The sequence below is a fragment of the Macrobrachium rosenbergii genome, chromosome 9 (assembly GCF_040412425.1).
Source record: "Macrobrachium rosenbergii isolate ZJJX-2024 chromosome 9, ASM4041242v1, whole genome shotgun sequence".
In the NCBI taxonomy this organism is placed as follows: domain Eukaryota; kingdom Metazoa; phylum Arthropoda; class Malacostraca; order Decapoda; family Palaemonidae; genus Macrobrachium; species Macrobrachium rosenbergii.
The window spans coordinates 29,668,363-29,676,178 of record NC_089749.1 but is presented as its reverse complement, the minus strand read 5'-3'; the positions used below and the strand labels follow the sequence as shown (position 1 = coordinate 29,676,178).

General features: G+C 40.1%; 1 protein-coding gene across 11 annotated transcripts in view; it reads left to right on the top strand.

The window, feature by feature from the left end:
* The first annotated feature begins 1,916 nt into the window (after positions 1-1,916).
* LOC136841662 (CBY1-interacting BAR domain-containing protein 1-like) overlaps positions 1,917-7,816 on the top strand; it is a 96,976-nt gene continuing 91,076 nt past the window's right edge. For 2 of the 11 annotated variants that reach the window (XM_067108827.1, XM_067108822.1), the window contains exon 1: positions 2,673-2,828. The gene's annotated coding sequence lies outside the window, so the exon portion shown is untranslated. Of the gene's footprint in view, positions 2,221-2,507; positions 2,614-2,672; positions 2,829-7,816 lie in introns of those variants that run through there. The other 9 variants (XM_067108829.1, XM_067108828.1, XM_067108832.1 and 6 more) reach the window with 9 other exon arrangements.

Genomic DNA, 7,816 nt, shown 5'->3' with positions numbered 1-7,816 from the left:
CAAAGAAAAAACAAGCCAAACGGAAATTAAATGGCGCCGTTATGCAGCTATCCTGGCGCCAAACAACTGAATTTAAAACAAATATATCTCTTCATTCAAACAGGCATCAAGACTGATCCATATTGTAACTATATTTCGTATTGCAAGTTTGTAGTGCAGTTCACTGCATATTATTGTTTCGACCTCAGGTCAAGTGGGGATTCCATTGTCTCTCAAGTCACACGGCAAAACAATGCCGCAACATACAGCCGCCTGGATCTGTAATCCAAAGCAAACTAAACCAATGGAAAATACTCGTTTTAATACAATTTGACTGAAACTGAGTTGACTGAACGTGCCAGGGGTTGGTGAGCGGTTGGAGGTGAGCGAAAGTGTAAGAGCAAGAGCGTAGCAGTGACTTGACGAGTTTGATTGAAAGCAAGAATGAATCGTTGCAAGAATTGGAAAGGTCAATGAGCGAATGGGATGGGTTAGTTGAAGAATTGGGGAGGTATTTGGGGGGAAAACGAGTTTAGAGGGTATAGATGAGATTGTGGATGAAATTGAGAGTGGTAATAGTGAAGAAGATAGCGTGAATCTGAGAGAGAATGGAGGAGATGATGTGAGTTTGAATGTTGCTAGAAGAGAGAGTGATTCTGAGAGAATGATTGCGTGAAAGTCTTAAAATAAACGCGATCTAGAGGACCTGCTAGTGAGCATCCGTGGGTGTTGCAAGGCGATTTGAAAGAGGTGTGAAAGGTGTTGGTTGGGAAATGCTAAAAGGGGAGAAATATAGAGGGATGAATAAATTTGTTTTTATTTAGCATTTCCCAACGTTTTGTGAGAGAGAGAGAGAGAGAGAGTGAGAGTGTGTGTAATTGTCGTAAGTGAGTGCTTCGGTTGTTGGAAGAGGGATGAGGTCGTTAGTTTGTTTACGGCGCTGTCTGTCTGTGGAATATGTGTGAGGATTTTTCGGTTTTGAAGGCAGTTTTTTGGAGTCTTTAGTCAGAGCTAGTGGTTCTTGTGTGGGACAGTTTTTGTCGTATGCTTTTCTGGGAGTTGTTGGTCTTCTTGTTGGTGTGCTGTTTATTTGTGTGTGTGTTCCGTCTCTTTTTTTTTTTTGTATTCCCTTGTTGTGTTTGTGGTTGTTTGCGGTTGTGGTTGTTACGGCGGCCTTTATCCATCTCCAGCAACCGAAGATCAGGGTGAGTGTTGTTTGTTGTTTTGTTTGTGGGTTTGAATTCCGCCACAATATAAAGCTACAACTGCCACAATACTATCACATGCTTTCTAACACTAGACATATATACCTATCCAAAAAACACTATAAGCATTCTCCCCCCGTTTGATACCGATGAGCCAAAAATCGGACCCTGGCTGATGGACTATCTTAGGTCCCAGCACTTGTCCTTTGCCCTAAATAACTATTCTATTCTATTCGACAGTTTGGAAATGGCCACGCTACTTGCGTGAGAAATACTCCATTTTGATAGAAATTTGTTTGCTTTTATAGTTTTCCATATTCCCAAATGAAAGCTTGAAGAGTACAGTAGAGTAAATATGGACAAATCAGAAGGTAAACCCTTACGCGTCGTGATGTAGGTAGATTTTTATTCACTTTCATCGTGTTATATTGGTTTATTAAATCATTCTGGTTGACAGAAAATTTTATGTGAAGATGAAGTAAACTTACTGGAAGTAATCTTGAATTAAGAAAAACCAGTATTAATAATAGTTAAAAATAAAACTTTGCTTGTTGCGGTATGAGACATTGATTATGAACGTATCCGGCGATGAATGTGTTCGATTTTCATCAATTATTAGAAACGCCATACTTTTTCAGTTGTAACTGTTTATGAAGTACTTGAACCTATTATATAAGGGAAGGATAACCTAAATATATGTAATAAGCCTGTAGAAGTCTTATGCAACCTATATTGGGATGCAACAAAGAAGTATGCATTAATATTCTCGGACACATTGTTTACAAACATTTGCTAGGGTGTATTCGTATTTTGACTTTGACTTTAACCGCTTAGGTAAATTTGTATTATATACTGGGAGTATTGTTGCATCTGCTTATAGCTTTCAGTGTTTGGCATGAAATTATAGTTATAGCCAGATGTACTGTAGCTCTTTAAGAAAAATGTCTCTCCAAAATTAGGAGAATCTCCTTATTTCCATAACTGGATGACATTCGATGAGGCAGCTGAGTTCAATTTAGCCAACGCGAACTATACCGTAAGTCTGTCATACATATATATTAATCAATAAAGAAAGTTTTATCCGCCACGAAAACCTAATCAAATGTCTTAAACTTGTTAAATAAATAATTTTGTAAATGTATTTTATCTTTTATTTTATTCCGGTTCCGCTTACAAGTTGTAACAATTTTGTACAGGACAAAATATTTTTCATATGCCGTCTACACGGTAAAAGTATTTTTGCACTGAAGACAAAAAAGAAACTTTTGCATTTAGAGATGATTAAAATAAAGCTATAAAATAATAGTCTGGAAAGTGCTGGCTCCTTCCAAAACTGTTCAAAATATTTTCGTCAAAAGTAGACTAATCTAAAGTTATATTTACTGTCATAGTTTTTGACGTTTGCTCAGAGCTGCTAAATTGCACACCGGTACGTATAAATGAATATCAATAACCAACTTACTTTTCGTGTCTTTTCACAGTATGTCCTAACCGTAGTGCATTAGTATGTTTAATTTTTGTATTATCGTACTTTTAACCAATATCGCATTTTTTACTTGAAAATTTTTGTTTCAATGGTTGCTCTGTGCATTTCTGACTTTAGTTTCGTTTGCAAAGAAGTACCTACCTGTCCTGCTGTAAGAGGTAAAATGTTGCTGTAAACCGTTAATACAAAACAGAATTTAAAATATATTTTTTTTTATACTTTAGTGTGTTTTGCACGTTTCTGGTGTTCGTTTCATTAGCCAATAGGGTAAGTAGGATATATATAGAGATGGTGTACCCCGCCCTTAGTATAGCCTCTCCTGCAATTTGGGAGGACTACAGTAGAAAAAGGGAGAGTTTGCCCTCACCTTGGAACCCCTGCCAAACTTAACTAAGGACTGCAGCACCTTAATTGAACCTAGCCCACTTTCCAACTTAACCTAGGGGCTGCATCCTTACCTAGCCAGAGACTGCTCCCTGGACCCCCACCTAACTTAACCTAGGTGGCTACTTCCTTATCTAGCATGGGGAGGAGGATGCATTTTCCCCCATGGAAACCCCCCCACTTGACCTAACCAAGGACACTGGGCCCTCACCTAAGCCAAGACCCACCACTCGACCTAACCTCCTCCCACTGCAAGTGACAATAAAACTGAGGATTAAAACAGTGCACCTCCAGGTTCTGTAACTACTGGTTTACATGCAAAATGTGCACTGTATTTGGTAATTCTAAGCCGGCTGTCCGCGGTGAGCTAGACTTTGGCAATTGACGTTTTCCTATGTTATTTTACTTGCTTTACAACAATTTAAAGTAATATTTTGTCGGCTGGCTGTAACTAAACTGTAATTGACCCTTGAAGAATACTTTACGACTTTACCTAATGTTGCAGGTAGGTCTAAGCTGCCACTCTGAACGCCGAGCCCACCACCCCCTCCATAGCTAATTCGGCAAAATTGTAACCAGTGAAACACCCTAAAAATAGTAATATTTTGTCGGCCGGCTGTAACTAAACTGTAATTGACCCTTGAAGACTACATTTTGCCAAATTGAATTACCTAAGGTCTAAGCCGGCACTCTGTGAAAACTCCCCACCCCCACCATCCCCTAACAAGCCGACAAAATATTACTTTAAATTCTTGTAAAGCAAGTAAAATAACATAGAAAAACATCAATTGCCATAGTCTAGCTCGCCGCGGACAGCAGGCTTAGAATTACCCTGTATTTAATACCAGCCCCATGTGGATGAACATAAAAATAAACAACAGACAGTAATTATCGTAAATGTAAACAAAAGGCATAAACATAAACACAAGGCAGTAAATATTCTGGTTGGTGATTAGCAGTAGCTAGTCCGCAGCAGTAGTTTTCAATTTCACCGAAGTGATTATTAATCCCTAGGGGACAGGCTAAATATGTATCAAACACACCTCCAGACTGGACAGATGTTAAGTTTGGCCAATTTAAGAAAAAACATATCGGTGGAAAGAGGAAGATATGCAAATGCACACTGCATAAGAAAAAAATTTTAAACATTTTTCCCTACCTCTACAGGAAGTATGAAAGTAACTTCACAATCCTATGGGGGGCCTCTTTTACAAGACACTCATAAAAATATGCTAATTTTACCAAGTTATACATGTTTTTTCTAATTATTTATTGTAATTTATTTTTTAAAATTATAATTACAGCTAACAAAATATCATAACAGATATAAGAACTAATCAGTAACAAATTCTGTGTACAGTATACAGTAAACCCCCCCATATTCGCATTCTCACGATTCGCGGACTCACATATTCAGCGGATTTCTCTGTGGAACGTAACTACCCAGTATTCACAGAAAATTCGCCCATTCGCAGGATTTTTCACTGAGAAATATTCAATAATTACTATATTTTCATATTTTCATGACTAAATGTACTTTTTGTGATAAAACTATTAAAATACTCAGGTATAAGTATTTTTAGAGGGTTTTTCTTGTGTTTAAACTATCTAAATAGGCAGTTCTAGGTGTTTTTGGAGGGGTTTTTAAGTATTTGCGGATTTTAGCTATTCGCGGGTGGGTGGGGTACACACCCCCCACGAATACGGGTGTTAACTGTATTTGTTGTAAAATATTTACAAGATTTACTGAGATGGAGAGATGCAGTAACTTTTTGTGAGGTATAAATGATTTTTCTAGTATTTCTTTGCACTTTTCTTCGCAAAATTACAATTATAACTGACATACTCTCATAAAAGATAAGAACTAAAACCAACAGCAATCCCTGGGTATAGTTATGAGCAAATAAATAAAAAGACGTCACAGGATAGAGGGGGGCCAATACTTTCCCCCTTCAAGTGTCAAGGCAAACTGATTCCCCCTCTGTCCTGTGCTGAGCTACTAAAGTTGCCATAAGTCATTGATGGACCACTGAATTGCTATGAACATCTTTCCTGCTAAATTCATCCAAATCTTATGGCATGTAATATTAACACTCATATGAGTAAGCCCGTCCATCACTCAAAACCTGTTGTAGCCTAGATACTCATATGATGATGCCCATTCATTAAGGGTTAATGAGGTTGCATCCTAACCAACCACACCTAACCTAACCTTATGTAGGGTACCAGGTTCTTACCCTAGTGCACGACATTTTGAATACTTTCCATAAATTTACCTTAATCTGAATGAGAACTATCAGTAGGAGTGATGTCTTTATACTGGCAAGGATTTGCCCTGGATGTTGAAGGCGGTTAGTTGTCAGATTGTGGATGGTTAACCATTGAGTCACAAGCAAAATAAAATTTTCATGGTGGAAGGTGAAAACCTTCCAAGAAGAAATCTTTGAAATGACTAACCAAGAGATTACTCTGGCATCTTTTTTTTGTCTTTGTAAGTTTCACTCTACAATATCAATATCCTATAAGTTAAGGAAGAGTTGTACTCTGCCAAGAATTAGATAAATCACATTCCCTAAACAAGAACATCTGTGTGAGGGCGTGGAAGTTAGCGATGCAGCCAAAATAATCCACGGAGCAAGAAGAATGCAACTGAACCAAAGGCGCCATGACTGCAGAATCCAGCTGGCTTTTTCAAGCAATGCCTGATTTCCAGAATCCCACAAAATTTGATTATTATAACAAAGCAGTCAGTTACATTTCAACATTTTCCTATATAGATCTGGGTGAAAATAGCAGAAGACATTTCAGATACACAACCCATCCTTACCCATAATGCTCTCAGACAAACAAAATCTGATCCACTCCTGTGACAGTGTTAACATATGCAGACAACTTAGAAAAAATCTTAATACACTAGGTAATAAAAATCATGAACAAAAATTTTGGTAACAGTAAATTTGCAAAAGATATGACTTTCATATTGCGCATGTTAATGAAACTTGAAAATCACAATGGTGTCATGCCAACTTCATTTGCTAACAGTCGAATTGCACCAGTGGGCGATTGACAACTCGGTTGAGCTCATGGCCAGGTACATTCCAGGCAAGAGGAATGTAGTGGCCAACAAGCTAAGTCGTCAGGGACAAGTTCTGGGTATGGAGTGGTCTCTGCATCAGGACATAGCAGACAGGCTATTTCGTCTGTGGGGAAGATCCATGTTAGACCTCTTTGCTACATGATTCAAGAGAAAGCTAGGGGTCTATTGTTTGGTAGCCCCAGATCCATTCGCTGTGGCAGAGGAAGCCCTTCAACATCCTTGGGACAACCTAGAAATTACGCCTTCCCTCCGTTCTGCCTGATCCGTCATGCCCTGAACAGTGATGAGTTCCAAGAATCTCAGGATGACCCTAGTACAGTAGCTCCTTTGTGGCCCCAAGCAGAATGGTTCCCGGATCTTCTGTCTCTGCTCTCAGCAGTGCCGAGAGAGATTCCCCCTTGGCACAGTCTTCTCTGCCACCCTCATGTAGAGAGGTACCACCTATCGGTAGGGTCCCTGTCTCTTCATGAATGGAGATTAGCCAGTATCTCTTACGAGCGAGAGGTTTTGCTCGCAGAGCAACGACTCAGATGTCCGGCTACCTCAGGAGATCTTTGTCAGCCGTGTATCAGAGCAAATGGGCCATCTACTGTGATCGGTGTTGTCAGCAGGGGGGGTTTCTCTTCACTCGGACCTTCTGTTCAACAGATAGTGGACTTCCTAATCTATCTCAGAACAGAGAAAAGTCTTTCTGCTTCTGCTATCAACTACTACAGGGCTGCTTTAGGATTAGTTCTATTTCTGAAAGATGTGGACATCACTTCATCCTGGGAAATCTCTATGTTGTTCAAGAGCATTGAGCAGTCTTCACCTAGGGATCTCAAGCCTCTTACATGGGACCTAACTCTGTTTATGAGTAGTCTCACTCGAGCTCCATTCGAGCCATTGCATCAATCGTCAGACAGGGAATTGACTTTGAAAACAGTTTTCCTCCTGGCCTTGGCTTCCTCGAAAAGAGTTGGTGAGCTCCATGGTCTAGATTATGGCATTAAACACACCAGGGGTTGTGGGTCAGTGGCTTTTGAATTTGTCCTGGAATTCGTGGCTAAGACTCAAAATCCCTCGGTTCATGATGACAGGTTTGCCTCGCTTTCCATGCCTTCCCTTAGGGATTTTGTTAACAACAATCCTCAGAAGTTACTGCTTTGCCCTGTCAGAGCACTGCATTGTTGTCAAAAAAAAGACTCGTCACTTAAGACCAAGGTGCCTTCCTCCTCATGTTCAAGACCCTTCATAAGAAGTCCTATAAGACTTCCAGAGATTGGTCTTCCCAGTTTCTGGGGGGTGGCAGCATTTTGCCACCCTTTGTAACCCATCTAATGTTGGCTGGGTTAGCACAGGTGTCACTGGACATATTCAGTACCCTGCCTCAGCCTCCTCTGCCTTGGACACGAGGACTGGTCGTGGCTATTCCGACTGTGATTTGCCAGGAACACATTTAGTTGAGCCAGCACTGCCCACTTTCTCAGTTCATTCACAGTCCTTGGGTTGTGAGACTACAGGCCGCAGGGTTTGCTCGCAACAATTATCAGTGTGGTACTCACTGGTACCAGGATGATCTGTTTACACATGATCATGTTGCTCTCTACTCAGCTCTTGGCTTGCCACAGGCCCTGAGGTTGCGCATGCATGACAATGCTCAAACCATTCATCCATACCCTCTTC